Source organism: Alosa alosa, chromosome 20 (genome assembly GCF_017589495.1).
Source record: "Alosa alosa isolate M-15738 ecotype Scorff River chromosome 20, AALO_Geno_1.1, whole genome shotgun sequence".
Taxonomy (NCBI): Eukaryota; Metazoa; Chordata; class Actinopteri; order Clupeiformes; family Clupeidae; genus Alosa; species Alosa alosa.
The window spans coordinates 19160536-19178608 of record NC_063208.1 but is presented as its reverse complement, the minus strand read 5'-3'; the positions used below and the strand labels follow the sequence as shown (position 1 = coordinate 19178608).

Genomic DNA, 18073 nt, shown 5'->3' with positions numbered 1-18073 from the left:
AGATTGCATAGGCTAAATACTTAACGCGCCATGGAGCCGCAATTATGTCCAACGTAGGCTAACCATTTGTAACATTTTGCACACTCTGACCCCGAAAAGGTTCTTACAAGTTTCAGATTGATTCGTTTCACCTTAGTAGGAAGTAGCTGATGCACTTCACACGGGAAGAGGAGGGACTGGTTAAATCAAGTCCACTGTGGCCAAAGCAAGCCTGTCCATCCACGCGCATTGCTTATGACAAACCTTCAAATGTAGACTTGTACGACTACAACATCACAATTTCAATAAAAGCATGTGAGCACATTGTATTTATGGACAGTGAATAGGCTAGGGAATCTATATGCGTACAGCATTCGGGTTGAACCTAAACTTCATTAACCCCTGAATAACGTACGCTGTGGGCATGCTGTCCAGATCTTGCTCTCTGGGTTTACAAGTGAGTGGGTGTGGGTTTAAATATCTAATGGAGAAAAGGCATTGCAGAATCTCTCATCGGACGAGAATAGCATCGTTGTGTCCACCGCCCCCACCCCACAACACCCCACCTAACGGATTTTTAAAAAGAGGTTCTTTTTCGCTTCGGCAGCCAACACTCCGGGTTTGTCTTGACTCAGCCCAAATCGCCAACAAATACCGATTCCGTCCAACATGTTCATGGGATGCATTTCTTTCAAATCTTTGGTGAGTGTTGATCATAAACTTGTTTCGCTTTACAGTGATATTGCTTCAAATGATACTAAAACAACTTGACTATGCGTTTAAGTATTGGACAATGGACGATGGAGTATTTAGCAACAGAAACTTTAAAGAAAGCCGCTCTGTGTCCCTAAAAGTAACCTTACCTCCTCTGGGCGAGAGCATCCTTGAGGAATTGCCAGTCGCTATTACACTGATCATTAATGCTGACTGGTTGTCGGATGAAGCTAATAATGGGGAAATATTTCCAAGTTCCGCCCCAACATCTGTCTATCTATCCATCCCGGCATCTCCCCTCCATCTGCCTGTCGCTCTTGATGTTACTTACGTCACTCGTCCTCCGTTAGGCGCTCAACGGGGAAGCGGGACTGGCGCAAACAAGGGGGTCCTGCTCCGCAGTACCTCCCCGCCATTCAAGTGCTTTAGGTTCGAACTCCTGTTTGAAAAGAGCATGCTTGAAAACAATTTGTGTTGGGTGTCATTTTAACCATTTGTCACTTTAAATTCTCGACTTTTCCTGGTTAAAACTAAAATGTGACTGTTATGCGTTCTATCATTGAGTGCACTTACTTCACCAAGTAGGCTTTATGAGTTGATTGTACAGTGACCATATATGTTATACTACTAATATATAAATAGAAATATGGTATGAAATAGGCTATGGTCTCTGTGACTCCGCGGAAGTCATACGTGTTGGTTGACCATATTTGCACAGCCCAATATTTTCTAACTATCCTAATTAGGTTCATTAATAACAGAATAGTATCTTTAAACAACTCAGTGTGTCTCCACCCTTAATGAAGGCCGTGCCATGTGAGGTTGTTAATATAAGTTTATGGAGATTAGACCCCAAATGATCAATACCAAACCTCTCCCTTTGTTTCGGACATCACGGTTAATTAGGCTTTAATTAGGTCGTTGTTGGGAGGTGGGTTGATGCAAAGTTTTTTAATTAATTGATAGTTCCAAAGATAAAAGTGTGCGTCGTCACATTTAATTTAAGATGGTGATGTTGATGAAGAAGGTGATTTTAAATCCATGGTTGTGGGCTATCATTAAAAATGCACAAGGAACTTTGCCATATATCTCACAAAGGCTTGTATAGCCTACAGAGATCTCACAACAGCACAACATAGTTTAAAAATGAAAATGGTAAAATGGAAATTGTTTAATAAACAACCCCCTGTATACAATTGTTCTGTAATTCCCTATGTTAAACTTTCTGATATGCTCTTTTTTTGTTTTTGTAAAATGCCAGAGTCTATCCATCCATATCATAAATAGGATATATATAACCACCAGGATGACAGTATAACCATAATATATAACCACCAGAATGACAGTGTATTGTTTTGTGATTGGATTGAATAGAGAATCTGCTTTGCATTGATTTTTTAATAGCAGTTGTATAGAGCCACCAATTTATGATCAGACGGCACAAAAAGTGACCCAATTTAAGTACATTCAGTCGCAGATATATTGTAATTCTTTACTGTAGACATCATTTCATGAACACATTGTAAACTATTCAACCCTCTTTCTAAAAACTGTATCCTGAGCTGCATTTCTACTGCATGTTTAGAGGCTAATATACAAATACCATCTGTCCATAGAGATTTCAATGCTATTGTCATATTTTGTTTTGTGATGTTGCCCACACATCAGATATGTCTCAGAATACACAAAGTGCATTCTCTCTATCTTCATTTCTCCATCTGTCTCTGACTAAAATGGAGAAGGACAAAATGGTGGTCCTCGCCTCCACTCTCATCGTCCTTGCAAACATTTAGGCCGTCCATGAAATCCAAGGTTAATCGTTGAGAGAAACAATGCTCTTTACAGATGTTAAGATTCTGGCATTTGTGGCGAGGCTTGCTGGTGGTTTGCAAAAGCTATGTCACTTCACTTGTTTGGTCGAAGGATGGAAACGTGCAATTTTGTCAGAACTTTAACACTTCAAGTGGAATTTTCCAGAAGAATAGAAGTCGAGCACAACGCATGCAAGGCAACTGCAGGCACAATGACAAGATTGAATGTGAAATACTGAGGGGGAAGTGCTGCACGACGCTTTGAAGCAGACTTATTTTTTTCTGTACAGGCAGTCGCATTAGATCAACACATTATGATCCAAATTGCTGGCAAAATATACGATTCACGACAGGATTGCACACGTGTCCACCAACAGAATGTCAAGATCTAAACATTACTGAACAACATGGAATACCTCTCCCCAGACATATGTAAAAACATAGTTGAGTTTTCAACAGCCTCAACTACAATGAAAATGCTCGGTTTATTTGTGTTTTTATGATATAAACAGTGGCTGATACATACCAAAACTGTACATGCGTATGAGCAGAGAATGAGGAGTGGTCGCTAAACAAAGGACAATTTCAAAAACACTAGATATACTCCCATATACGCAGTGGTCACTGACAACCTACATGACTTTCTCCTTTAGGTTGGTCAGGGTGACTGGCTTCAATAGTGGATGACCTTGTCGGATGACCCATCTGTCGTACTGGGCCGATACGGGAGAGGTGAGACAGCTATGCAGAGCCTGAACACTCTGATTTCCACCTCCGCAGATGGTGGGTCACCTTAAGTAAAGACAAACACAGAGGTCAAAGGTCAGTGTTGTTGGCTGTTTCTGTTGAACCCACAAAAATTCATGAAAGCTCCAACTATTTCACGTGAAAGAAATGGGATATGTTTCCAGATTACCATTTGTACCACTTAGTGAGAAGTTTAAGATCTGAGTGAGGAGGAAAACAGTTCTGTAGATTTTATGACACAATTGTGAAGGCTGCAGCCTGGAAACAAGCAAAGAAGTAGGTGACAGCTTGTGTTTTTAAAGTTTGAACTTAGACAAGATGTAAACACACACATCTGATTAGCAGAATGCTCAAAACCCTGAGGATTACTTTGTTGTTGTTACATTTACATGTTTGTTACATTTGATCTGACACCCGTCGATCATCACATAAATGTGGTCACAATATGGTTGCAATTGTGTGGTTTGTTTATACTATATAAATAAATAAACAAATCAGTAACTAAATTGGATCATTTAGTGGCTGGGTAATTATAAATGGCTTTTGACAAGATTATATATCGCAGATGATGAATGACAATTGCATGATTCAAAATATGCTCATGTGTATGTGTATACTGTCAATCACATGGAGTACAAAGAAGCACAACACATTCCTCTGTTGCTCTAACAGAACACGTCTCTGGGATCACTTGCTATTAGTTGGATTTGTCACCCTTAAGGCACCCAGGTAAGGAATTTTAAACTTGATTCATAGTCGCTTAGGATAAAAGTGTCACAACTTTAAACTTTGTAAATCAGCTATAGGTCACACAGAGAGAAGAGCAACAGGGTAGTGTGGCGGCAGGTAAAAGCCATTCTACAGGTCAGTCTTTTTTTGGATTATTTTTTGCCTGGCAATTCTATGTCGGTCCAAACCCTTGAATGTATCTGAAAAAAATGCTTTGCATATTGGTTTAGTATGCTACTTTTAGATATGTTTTGTGCCATGATTTGGTGAATATGATAATAGTAACTGTGTAACACTTTGGACCATTTGCATTCCCCCAACAACTGTGTTATATAAATACATACTGCATGCAATGTAAGGGATAAGATGTACACTTTGCAGAACAACTGCATATATTTCTGGGGAGAGAAATCTTATTTTGCTACTTATTGGACTGTCACACAGTCCCACATTGTCTCCACAACAGTTACTAATTAAATGACCATATTGCATGCCCATAAGTAGGTGTGTCTGTGTCATAAGCCAGGGAGTCAGTGTGTTACAGCCACTTGGTTACCCCTGAATACTCAACTTAATTGGGTGTATATCTTAAGCACAGACATTTCTCCTTCTAATTAAAGATTCATGTCAGAGGCAAGACTACATGTTATTAATAAATTATATGACTTGAAATCACACAATTTACAGAATACTTGGTGGAAAAAAAATCTTTCAGATTTTTGTTCATTTCTTTCCATTGATTGGGACTTTTTAGAGAAGACTATTCATCTTGTTTTTTGGACAAAAAAGTGTTTATGAGACCACTAATGTGAGTGTAACAGTATGTAAAATGTGGTGTTATATTTGCATAATGATGATACTGTGTGCAATTACTTAACATTCACATCAGTTCATTCAGACATTCATCACTGAAGGAATCAGAGTAATGGCCTTCACATTTAAATCAAGTAGCATTTGCTTTACATGGACAAAATCATATTTCATGACCAAAATAACAAAGAAACTCCATTAATTATTGTCTTAAGTACAGATTAATAAGAATTAATGAGTGGCCTGACATTTTGTATACAAAAAAAGTGAAAGGGCTAAGAATCCTAAAATGTGCATTTTTCTTAATGATTTGGGCATATCTCACATATACCTAAGTTTTTGTTATTTGGATGATAAAATGAAATATTAAGTATATTTTCTGCTTGAGTCAACGGTCTTTGATATTTTAAAAAGAAATAGCATGACTAATCGCCTAAAGAGATATTAAGCAGTATGCCAGAAAGTGTGTAATGATATACCATTATAATGATGTCTGTATTCGTCAAAGTCTTTGACTTACTACGGTTCAAGGACATGAACCATTTGAGAGATATTTATCCTTTGCACACAAATCTATATCTTATCTTAATTTTTTTCTTTCTTACACTTTTTCACATTCTGTCAGTCGTATCACAGATTTTTCTAACCAACGCGTCTTGAGGCTTAAGATAAAACTATTTTCATAGCGCATGAAATCCTCAATCAGTGACGGGTCAGATGAATTTCCACAATTTATTGGTAGCTAGAATATAAGAATATATGATGAAAACAATAAAGAAAGTAGATTTTACTGTGTCATAGAAAGGGACTATCAGCAAATCCATCAGATAAGGAGACATAATTAAAATGTCACCTCTCTTTGGCAGTGGATAGTCATAATCGATCTTTACATACAGTAATTCATTACTTTTTGTATTTCTAGGAAAAAGACTGATGAAGAAAGTTATCTGTGGTAGAGAGGAATGACATGGAAGGAAGCCGTTTATTTCCATAGATGGTATTAAAGGTCTATTGATGTCAGCCATTTTAACAGGCAATTAAATGACAACAAGAAAAAGGACAAGAATGAACTTCTCCAGACTGCATACAGGTTGGTATGCAGCCGGGGATGTAGCCAGCTTAGCCAGCTTCCTGTATGTATGAGGATAGTGTCCTCATTGACACGGTTTCGACTTTATCTCATTTTGGGTTGTCTGCATGACCCCTCTGGGCATGCTATACATAGGTACAGTACATTGTCAAGGATGCCCATAATACTGAGACATGGTGAGAAATTGCCCACTTGCAGTTCTATCTTAAGTCTTCAGTACAAGTTAGCTTACCACATACATATTATATTTTGTTGTAAACACCTATGGATGTTTAGAACATAAAATAACCCAAAAACATTAGACTGTCATGGAATAACTCAGGCTCTTACAGAGTACTTTATGTGTATTGTAAAGTTGAGCTGGAAGTATATTGTATGGTTTGAGACACAGACTAAGGGTTTGGTGTCAAATTAAAAGCAAGGGGGCTATTAAGGCAGCATACAAGTGTGTGGAATGTCAAATTCATGTAGAAAATACATGGTACCCTATTATGTTAAGTATAAAGCCCTTCTGAGATTAACAGCTACTCATTCTTTGATACATATACTGTACCTCATGTTGGCTACATTTTTCAAACAGGAGAGTGTATGTTTCAGTATGATGGTATTCATGGGTTTAAAGGCTGTGGTGAGAGGAACGTACAGATGAGGCACAAATATAATAAATATCACATGGGCCATTATGCAATAATAGGATCCCCAACTCATTTAGATAGCACAGTAATTATTTTATTTTGTTATCAAGGATTTCTTCTATTTCTACAGTAAGAATGAAAGGAACATGTGTGGTAGCCAGTTGTTACTGAGACAGTCAAGAAGCCATATACATACTTAGTGTTTACATTCCAGTTAGAGAAAAAAAAACATGTCTTAGAGAAGGTAAATGCTTAATGTCTGTAGCCTCAAGTCATACTATAGTGTGGAGGCATAGAGAATGCCACCCTTTCCCATACAATCATCAGAGGACTCGGCTGAATGTGAGCTGTAGCTAAGGGCTAATGGAGCCTCTTCTGGAGATGCTACAAACAACACACAAAGGCTTGCCATTTTTATATTGGGTAACGACACAAGCCAAAAAGCATCTATATATTTAAATATGTAAACATTTTCAAAAAATTTTTTTGAAAATTGCTATTCATTTGCATCGAGGTAAGCATGTTGTATTGATCCTCTGCGCAAAACAAACTTTGTTTGTTTTGACAATTTCTGACTAAAGGTACAGTATTTAAGACGAATTGTCCAGACATGCTGATGCTTAACCTTAGACTCACTTTGGGACCACTGCAGGAATAAATACAATTACCAGAATTTATTACACATGTAAAATACATTTTGGAAAATATTTGACATTTGCCTGAATGTTGTTGTCTTGCATAATATGTCAGAGATGAAATATATGTATATAATAAAATATAATTTGATATATTTTTTAATTATATCTGTGTTTATATGGCTTCACAGTATGAGCTAATGTTTGATGTTATGCTACCACAGCAACAAATGAAAATAAAGGCCAGCATTTGAGGTTTAACAGTAATTTGCGTGACCGGTTTGCTGTTCTTACAGAAATAAACAATCCTTTTCTCACTTAGTAGACATGTCCTTTTTTACAACGTTATGCTTGATAAATCACAGCCTATAATTGTATCTCTATAAACTAGTCAGTATTATTTATAATGGCTACTCTACAACAAACCAAGAATTCAATCAGTCTTCAGTCACTAATTAAATGATTTTCAAATTGTCATTGTCAAACTGCTCAAGATTGTGAAACCCACATATTTCATTTATTAGCACAAACATGTGGTGCTAGCAAATAATGCTAGTGTTTTAGTTTTAGATGAAAACCCAGTCAGAGTATTTTCAAAGGCAGGCTGTGGTTAAGCACTGAGGTGGCTGCTCTGTGTTGGTGCTGCACCTCTCTGCTCCTGGAGGTGGTCTGGGGAGCTCAGCACAGACAGACCTGTGATGCTGTGCAGCTCAGATCCACAGGGGCTTCACACCGCCACCGCACAGATGGCCACTTGTGGGTTAACTTTTCCTCTTTTTCTCCGTCTCAAATGCCACACAGTGAGGTCACATGCTGAAGCCATTTCTTGGTAGTGCCTCCCCCCCTCACACACATGAACTCACTTACACTCTTCTATGCACACACACTCACACACACACACACACACACACACACACACACACACACACACACACACACACACACACTGACCTAATTGCTCAGTATTACTGAACTAATTAATCACAGTCCCCTAATCACGGTGACAAGGTTGGGTAGGTGACATTCTCTAGAATCGCCATTCTTGTTTCTGTATCTTTCCCTCCATTAGTCGCTTACACATTCACTCTTTTGCCCATCTCTTCTTCTCACTTACATATGTGTTCACCTAATTCCATGGTGCAGCAAAAGATAAGACAATAATGTAACTGATACAAAAAAAAATACTGTATGCTTCCTAAATGGCTTTCTGGTTATTATACACATTAAGTTCATTAATATGGCATTGCAATGTCCTTTGGGATGTGGAGTGAGCACATTTCAGTAAAAAGACATATTTTCATAATTTCACAGTAATAGTATTCACTGTTTGCAGTGTTTTTTTTGTGCAAAAAGGCTACACCTTTTTATAACTATTTTCATACCCAGTTTAAAGAGGCTTTTAGTTTTTGTTGACAACTGGCATGTTACCAAGCTAAAAGCCATGAGGCTGGCCTTACAAACAACCGGTAGCACTGTTGGCACTGATAAAAGCTGTACTGATGCCTGTAATGTATCTGGCAAAGCCTATTCTTACATGTTTGTGGGGATTTCAACCCGATCACATAGCCATGTAATGAAAAACCTGATCAGCTAGTAGAAATATCACAGGTGCTTAGCTCTCTTTCATCTGATCATACTTTCAAATTGAATTTGAATGTTATATAAAAACATACAGTACCTTTATAAATAGTAAAAATGCATAATGGCCTAGAGACTGACCTGTATTCTATGCTCTTTTGGAAAAACAATCATTACAAAATCTGAAAAATACATATGCCTCTTTTCTTTTTAAAAATAGATAGATAAATGTAATAAATTGTAATGCATGTACTGAATAATTACATTTAGCCTATAATTGCATAGCAAGGCTAAATGTAAACCCTCCCCTCAGCTTTCTTGGTTTGAGCAGCACTGCACTGTGGCTGTGTGTGTGTGTGTGTGTGTGTGTGTGTGTGTGTGTGTGTGTGCGTGCGTGTGTCTATTCACTCAGTTCCAGTGGCCTATCACAGGAGTAGCATAACTGTATTAACGAAGCAGCCTGATTAATTGTCCTAAAATGTCACCCATAAATTTCCTTTCAGCGTAATGGTCCTGGTGGAAGACAGAACAATCTCCCCAGTGGTTTGAGCTGCACTAGGGCGGCAGACACTGCGCTGACACAAATAGCATCCCTGTGACCAGTCCACCATGCCTGACGGTTATGAAATACAATTATGTGTGTGATCTGCCTAAGAACTGATCATTGGCTTCTGTCCTGTGTGGAGAAGATGAGAAACTACTCGCCCGCACGCACACACACACACACACACGTGCACATTCACCCACACACACACACACACACAAATCTGAATTATACGTTGTGAGCTCACAATCAGTCACTCTTGTTATTTACTTGAATGTGTTGATTGACTGACTGATGTTGCTTTGGCAAGATACACATGTAACATAGAAAATCTCCCCCTCCTGTTGTAACACCTAACAAACTACACAAATCAAATGCTGTTTCTTTCTTGCACAACTGCAACAGTAGAATTATCATATCTGCATCTTCTAGATATCAAGATATTTAAAACACATTTTTAAAAGAAGTGTAATTGACAATGTGCTGCTCCATATATTAGCAAGAATGCATTTTTTAGCCTATCCACCAGCTGATTCTCCTATCTGTTCACCATAGTGAGTATGTTGCCACGGCAGCCATGGAGGCCAATTAAGGCTCAGCTGTCACCTGGCAACTCCACCCAGTCCCCTCACCAGCGGCCCAATTTGCACACGCAGTGTCATTGACTGACATTGACCCTCACGTCTGCCTTCTAGATCCGAGTGTGTCCAGATTGAAACATTCAATGGATCTCCTCGGAGACGAGAGCTGGTTTGGGTCCGTCCGACTGCAGCCAGTTTGGTTCATCTCGTGACTTCAAGGCTTATCGGCTTGTTTCCTTGGGTCAGTCTAGAGTTCCTAATCCTAGATATAAATATTGTATGTCTGCCTCTCTTTCTGTTTCTCTCTGTCTGTCTGTCTGTCTGTCTTTCTTTCACAGTGTGGTGTGTCCCTCCCTAATGTCTCTCTCCTGCTTTGGCCAAGGACACACATATCAGCTGGCGTCTGGGGAAAGGTGCCATCCATCAGGTCATATCTGTAATGGAAACACTGGTGACAATGATCACCAGCAACAAAAACAGCAGACCATAAACATCCTGCTTGGCATACGAGAGAGAGAGAGAGAGCATGGAAAAGCATTCAGAAATTACAGAACAATATACTGTATATCTGGACATAACAGTCAAACCCCAACTAATTTTTTACCTCAAATTTACCAACCTCTTTTTATTATCATCTAAAGATTTAATCTCTCTCTTTCTCTCTTTTGCTGTGTGTGTGTGTGTGTGTGTGTGTGTGTGAGGAAGAGAGAGAGAGAGAGTATGTTTGTTTAATTAGATAACATTTGTTTCAGCTTCCTTGCATTCTGTTTGTTTATCTGCGTGTCAGCGCTGACACTGGCCAATTAGTGGAGTGAAATGGATTTGCCTTCCCTGCATCCACTATGAAAAGAAGGAGAGAAGTGAGATGTTTGCTCAGAGAAAAATGAGAAGAGAGGCAGTGAGAAATAGCATGTTAGTTTTTAAAAAAAATGACAGACAGAAAAGCTTGACAGTTGTTATTGTGATAGTTATTAGAATCATTTTCGAGAACCTATGAAAACAATCTCCCAAGGTTCTCCCAAGAAAATTTCAGTTAAAGGTAGTAGGAGGTACAAAATATAAATGGCACCATTTTATGCTAACACTGAATTATTACCAGTTCTTTGAATGGTAACCATGCCTTATTCATAGTGCTTAAATAGAAATCAAACAATAAACTCAAATGAGGGAGTCTAGATCTTCACTGTAATTTGACTATTTAATTCAAATGTTAGCTCATAGTCTGATGTTCAAACTCTGACGAATGTCTAAAATGAAATGTATTGAATTATTTTTGCTCTCGAGACAGATTTGAGTAAATATGAATTACCGGTCAAAAGTTTGGGGTCACTTAGAAATTTCCATTCCACTCCATTATAGACGGAATACCAGCTGAGATCAGTTGCATTGTTCTTTTAATCAGGGCAGCAGTTTTCAGATTACATTATGTGCTTACATATTTGCAAAGGGGTTCTCGACTGTTGTGTAGAAAGAAATGGCTGATTTTTAATGCAATATCTACATTGCCCATTATCAGCAACCATCCATCCAATGTTCCAAAGGCACATTCTGTTTGCTAATCTGATATCATTTTAAGGCTAACTGAGAAAACATCGGAGAACCCTTTTGTAATTATGTAAGCACATAATGTAATCTGAAAACTGATCTCAGCTGGTATTCTGTCTATAATGGAGTAGAATGGAAATGTCTAAGTGACCCCAAACTTTTGACCGGTAGTGTATCTACAAAGAACAAATTATCTTTAGTAATGGTGTCAATAATACAGAAAGTCTCAATGTTTTAGCACTCGCATGTGAATAGAGAACCAAGGTTCAATAAGTTAATCACGTGTACAGCATGCAGTGTGTACTCAAGGTGTCAAGGTGGGCCTATTCACACTGGGAGTCGGTTAGCGCAGTCCCTTTGAAGCACTGCTATACCAAGCAGTTATCTCATTTTGATGTAGGTCCCCATGATTAATGTGTTCTACTTGACATGCTTCAGGACTGAAAAGCACATGATTCTGACATGTATCTCCAGGGAGATAAGGGATTCTGAGTTTGCTCATCATACAGTCATATGCAACCCATTTTATTCTTCACACAAGCAGCATTCATGCTCATGGGATCAGAGCTATATCGTAGAGTATATTGTTCACATTACTTAAAATACCTTATATACCCTTAACTGAAAGCATTTCATATATTTTTTTATATATTTTTCATATAAGTTGTCATCTCAAATGGTCAAATCTGTCACATTTTGGCAAAATGTAATTTGAACTCTCTTATAACATCATGGACACAGTTGTGAGAATATATAGTATATTGCCTTTTACCTTTTCAAATGTTTGTAAATGTTTCCACAGATATTTAATGGGGCTGAGTTCTGCTGATAGGTGGGAAAGGCACAGTCTTCCACAGAGACATCGTGCCTTGGGGGCTGGGTGTCTTGGGGAAGAGGATTCACTCTCAAAGAGGGCAATCAGGACATTGATTCTAAAAATGCATCTGAGCTCTGTCAGGCTCAGCAAAAGTGCAGTCATCAGACCTCAACTACATTGAATGTCTTTGGAAACATTTGAGGAGTGAAATGGCAGACCATACTCTGACATCTAAGAGATGCTGTAAGATGCTGGTCATTGTCAACGTATCTGTAATGTAAAATTCTTTAGATGTTTGTTGAGTTTTTGTTTCCTTTACCCACTGTATATCAGTGGAAAACTGTTTTCGCTAAAGAAAAAACATGTTTTATTGTTTTGAACAGGGTGCAGGTACAGCATCAAACTACATGTCCTTAAATGTCCTTTCCTCATATAACAAGTTTGTCAAACAGCTGCCTTGAGACACATGCTTTTCATCCATTTCCAAACTGCCATGCTGTCTTTCTTGACACAACATTGTTCTACTTCAGTCAGAGTGTTGCAGCCAACAAAATAATATCTGCCTTTTATCTTTAACATAGCTGGATACCCCTTGCCTGTGGCTGGATGTAGACACCTCTACTGAGCTAGCAAGGGCCCTTAGCTTTTAGCTTGGGGCACAAAAGAATCACAGTGTCTCTTGTCACCCTAAGGCAGCAGTCGAAGACTATTAGAGTCAAAAAGCAATGTTGTGTTTATGCTACAGCTTTTCCAGGCGTTTTTTGTCAGAAATATCATTTTTCTCCTTGCCAGTCGGTTGCCTGGCTCTGGTGTGGAATATCAACACATTCTCAAACACATATGGGAGGGAAAAGCCATGGGGGGAAGCAGCATAAAGCCAAGGAAAAAAAAAATCAACATAATCTGAAGGATCATTTTGCATTTTGTTTAACAGATCTGTCTGGAAGATCAGAATGATACAGAATAGAAACGGGGAGATGATTATCTTTGAATTGTTCCATGACTTGATTTTATCATGAGAATAAAAATGATGTGTCTCCCTTGCTATTGACTGTGTGCGTACAAATTGGCTTTACGAGTCCACTTTCATTAATGCCGTATAAAATCGAAACAGAAGTCTGTATCACCATTAGATGCGTCAAGTAACAGTAATGTCCTAATTTATGTGACAGTGGTGAGAATCTCATCCCATTAACACACTTGGTGTAAATCAGAGACAAGCCTGTCCAAAATATCTGACACAAAAAGCATGGGAGTATTTAGTTACAGACAAAGTCCTTGGACAGAGTGTGGACTATGAGCTGACCTGTCCAGTTTGTGACAAACAAGATGAAAGACAAAGAGGAAAAGGGAGAGGGAGAGAGATAGAGAGAGAAAGATAGAGAGTGGAAGAGACAGAGAGAAAGATTTTCATCGCCATACCTGACGTTCTGTTGTGCTTGACCTTAACAGAGTGGTATATTGTCAGAAACAGAGTGTGATCTAATCATGACTTGAGATGCAGCTTGTCCGTCATCCAAGAAGGGGGTATGCGAGTGGGAAGAGTGGGAAGTAGGAAACAAATAAATAAACAAACCAAATAGTTCAAAAACACCTTTCTCTCATCCCACGTCGGGAAATGGAGGGTTTAAGTATTCTATCAGGAGGCTCATTTATTAACTTTATGCAGATCCTCCTGAATGTCCCCTCACTCAAAAAAGTTTTGTAAGTCATACATATACATACCGTCAGAAAATCTGGGTCATATTTCACTCTTTGAGTATTTTTCCTCCCTCTTCTGCCTTTGCATTAATTTCAGTCCCCTGCTCTGAATGAAATTGTAAAGGTAGTCTCCTGGGAAAGGAAAGACTATTTAAAGAGTATTATGAAAATATCAGTGACCTTTCCTCTGGTCCTTCATGGACACCCATATATGGCTGTAACGAAGTATTTAGGACTTTGAACGGCCTGTAGTATCATTAACTTATGCCAGTCTTAATAAATGTTCATGTCACTTTATTAAAGAAAATTAAGCACATCAGTATATATTTTATGATACCATAAAAGCGAGAATGGTAGCACACATTCATTTCTCCAATGTATATTAAAGTTCTTTTCATTTCGAAGTATGCTACATAATTAATCCCTGCTTGCTGTGAACCTGGTGTAAAATATTTTAGCCTGTCCAACCCTAGTGGTCTTTTACGCCGCCAGTATTCGGTTTAGGTGAATCTCTGGATATACATTATTGACTTCTCTTCTCAGTGTGAATACTGGTTTCTATGTGCTGCTTTTTAATGATAGGCTGAGAAGCTGAGGCCTACTATGGTTTGATAGGGTCCATGAGCAGCACCCTGAGTGTTTTGCTGTGAGCCTGAAGCTTTAGACAGGTTCAGTGCAGTAATCATTTTAGACCACATTTCTCTGGCAAAGCTTTAGTTGTGTTGACATGAGGCAAGCTTCTTTGGTGAAAACACAATTGTGTGTGTATGTGTGTGTGTGTGTAGTGTGTGTGTATCTATGTCTTATTCCCTGTGTGTGTATCTGTGTGTGTGTGCATCTCTGAAAACACAATTCTCTGTGTGTGTGTGTGTATCTGTGTCTTACCTGTGCCTATCCCTTTCCTCTTCTCCATAAACAGTAAATAAGACAGGAATCAAACATGGATGAAAGGTTATGGTCTCCAGGTCCACCACCACACACACATAATAAACTCCGACCAAGGTAAAGAATTTTTGAAAACTCTGGCTTCCGTGTTTGAGTATAGACAGGGAAAACAGAGTTTTGGACTGAAAAGGTGACATTCTGTCCTTTGTCTGAATTTTCTTCAGGTCTCTGATCGCCGTCTGTTTGACTGGCATGTTCTCAACAGCCACCCACGGATATTTGTGCATATTCGTGTGGACGCTCAAAGGAGGAAAAATATCAGTATATAAAAAAACAGGTTTGGACAAAACCATACAGGGCCTGTGCTTTTATTCATTTTCACTGCAGAGTAGAGAAAAGTGTAACCCTTTTTTATGTCCTCATCTTGGTAGCAATGACAATGAATTGGCACTTCAACTTTGACTTCTTCAACAGGAAAAACACCCCACTCTCCCACTGTGTTCGCTTTCCCACTTTCTGAGAGTGAATGAACACTCTCCAAAACTCACAGCTGTTCAATCTAAAAACACAAACTCTGCCTGTGACAAAAAAGCAAAGAGGTGAAGCCTCGTGTTGCATTCTGGAGTGGACATCAAAGCTAGTGGCTGTAGGACAGTCCAACAAAAGAGCAGTCGTTTATCTTGGGACTCTTTTTTTGGGTTTAGCGGAGACCAAACCTGGAACTAGACATTCTACCATCATCAGAGCAGCATAATAAGAGCCAACCTAAACCCCTGATTCTTCAAAAACTAAATAAGGTACTCTGCATTCTTTTCCCAAGGATGTTAACAGAATAGTTAAGAGTTAAGAGTTGCTGTTTAGTTGTCTTGCTTTGATGTGACGATCCATAATAACACAAAACATCCAGTGTTAAGGTGCTTAAGTGAGAACTCTTTCTTTCTGCGGCACTACAGTAGGTTAGCGGAAGCCACAACTGAACACCAAATTAGATAAACAAAGAAGCAGCATCGCTCTGCTTATTTGAGCTGTGGCATACAATGTCGGGATTGAAAGTATAATTACAGAAGTGCCTGTCTGTAATCGAAAAAAAGAGAGGGAGAAGAAATGTGAAAATGTTTTAATCAGACTTCCTGTGATAATTGGTTTCTGATGTGCCATTTATCTTTATCGCCCCCCCCCCCCCAACTTCCCTTTCTTCACTCTGCAGTCTCTCCAACAGTACTACACTTCCATACCCCAGGTGTTTTAATTAGTCTAACAAGCTCTGATACATAAAATGCGTAGAGAGACAGACAGCAGTGTGGTTAAATAAATGAATTGATATGTAAAGATAAATGATCTGTGCCACTTCAAAAGCACTGAGTAAAGCCTGAGTATGTTAAAGCAACAACTTCACATCTCAATGAATTACAAAGTGCAGAATTTCCACTGACAAGCAGAGTTGAGAAAAGTATAACTTTCAGTAATGACCCAAAGGTGACCTACATGTTTCAGGACATTACAACTTGCAAGGCTTTTTTTTACGTCGTGTTGAGTGCCCTTTAACTTTGCTGTTACCATACTGTATTCCGTGTATGTCTGTTCAGTCATTGTAACTCAATCAATATCAAGCTGTGTCTTTCTTCCTAAAATATGTCGCCTTAATTATAATAAATGTAATGAGAAAACATCCCCCAAATTTTTCATTTCAAATCTTTCAGTGCTCTTCTCACAGATTGTCACAAACAAATTAATCTGGAGATCTTTGAAAAGGAAAATTTTTTACATGGTTCCGACTATGGTGACATTTGAAATTGAACTGACATGAATATCATCATCTCTCTTCTTAGCTAAGACTTTGTCTATCCATGCATTCATGGCTCACAGTCAAACAACCATTTCACATAAACAAAGGGAGGAAATCTGTTCACAAACTGTGTCTCGATTCCAACTGTGAGTACGGCGTGAGCCAGCTTTGTAGTCCGTCTCGCTACTGATCTCCTGCCGTGACTTTCATTTGACTCACAGTGTGTCACACGTTAATTATATAAACGTACACATGCAACTCTGTTAGTCTGTGATGTGAGGCTTTTGTCCCAGCTGCCGAGAATGAACTGCTGTAAAAAAAGAGAGAATTTATTGGGGGTGTTTGACAGATATATTTCATTATTAATTTCTGCAGTTCCATCTTTATATATCCGGCTGCTTTGTGGCAATAGTGTTGCAGTACTGTACATTAAAACAAAGAATCAAAAACTTTGGCTGGTTTTGGTCTTGGTTTTTGGAAGTGTGCTGTTATCACTTTATTGATCCATATATGAAGATTTAAGATTGAAAGTATTGTCTACAGTTCTTGTTGATGACCTAAAATTGTATCCACTTTGTACAAATATCTTTAGGAGTGCATTTTCAATACACGTCTCCTGTCCTCTGTTGCTTAAGTATGGATGAGAGCTAGCTATCTGCTACATTATAATGGCATGGTCAAAACACATTTTCATTCATTACTCATGAAATAGACATTTCATTCTTTTAATAGCATTTGGTTTGCCATTCCAGTCAGGATTAGCCAGAATGTAGAGAAACTACAACCACCTGTTTTTTGCCAGCTACTGACTGAGCCTTCAATTAATTTGCTGATATCTAGTCATAGCCGCTCCTCCCCTTAATAACTTAGATATGGGAACACAGTGTTCTTTGAATAGCCAAAGCCACAAGTGTTTATGATGGCGTTACACATATCACGATTCATGATTGTACCGTGACCAAATTTTTGTCCCAACTATAAAACAACCCAAATCCAATATAAGTAGACAGTCAGTTCCCCATGGGAGAAGGTCTGTTTATGGTGAAGGTGTGCCAACGCCCTTTGTTACAGTTGGGAGTGTGCAAGAGAGAGAGAGAGAGAGAGAGAGAGAGAGAGAGAGAGAGAGAGAGAGAGAGAAAGGGGAGGGGAAAGAGTGACGTTTGAGGGGCACTTTACAAAACTTGCCTGGTGGAAGATCCTCTGTATCACCTAAAGAGTCTTTGTCAGTCATTGGAAAGCTGTCACCTTGTGGGAGATACAGGGGAGAGACTGTGTGACAGATGCGAATTAATGAGAGGCGTATGACAGCCACTAAAAGAGAAGGAGACGAGGGAGAGGGCTGGAAGGGGTGGTGGGGGGCTGGCTGGCAAATGGAAGACAGGCCTTTGTCTTCTGCAGATGAGGCCAGAGACCAGCTATGGCCACCACTAAAGAGAAGGAGAAGAGGAGAGATAGACAGCTAAATGAGAGTCTATATGTAGTCAAG

The 18073-nt window shown here is 38.9% G+C and overlaps 1 protein-coding gene and 1 long non-coding RNA gene across 3 annotated transcripts in view; one reads left to right on the top strand and one right to left on the bottom strand.

Moving 5' to 3' along the window:
* tshz1 (teashirt zinc finger homeobox 1) overlaps nt 1–889 on the bottom strand; it is a 34398-nt gene extending 33509 nt beyond the window's left edge. The window contains exon 1 of the mRNA XM_048229457.1: nt 843–889. The gene's annotated coding sequence lies outside the window, so the exon portion shown is untranslated. The remainder of the gene's footprint in view (nt 1–842) is intronic.
* Nucleotides 308–15619, top strand: LOC125285166. 2 transcript variants are annotated; one of them, XR_007191991.1, is made up of 7 exons: nt 308–681; nt 3158–3326; nt 3924–3980; nt 5713–5880; nt 9968–10094; nt 14836–14918; nt 15026–15619. It is a non-coding gene; the product is annotated as an uncharacterized LOC125285166 (long non-coding RNA). The 2 variants fall into 2 exon arrangements; XR_007191992.1 differs by lacking the exons at nt 14836–14918; nt 15026–15619 and adding an exon at nt 10236–10251.
* The last annotated feature ends 2454 nt before the right edge of the window (nt 15620–18073 follow it).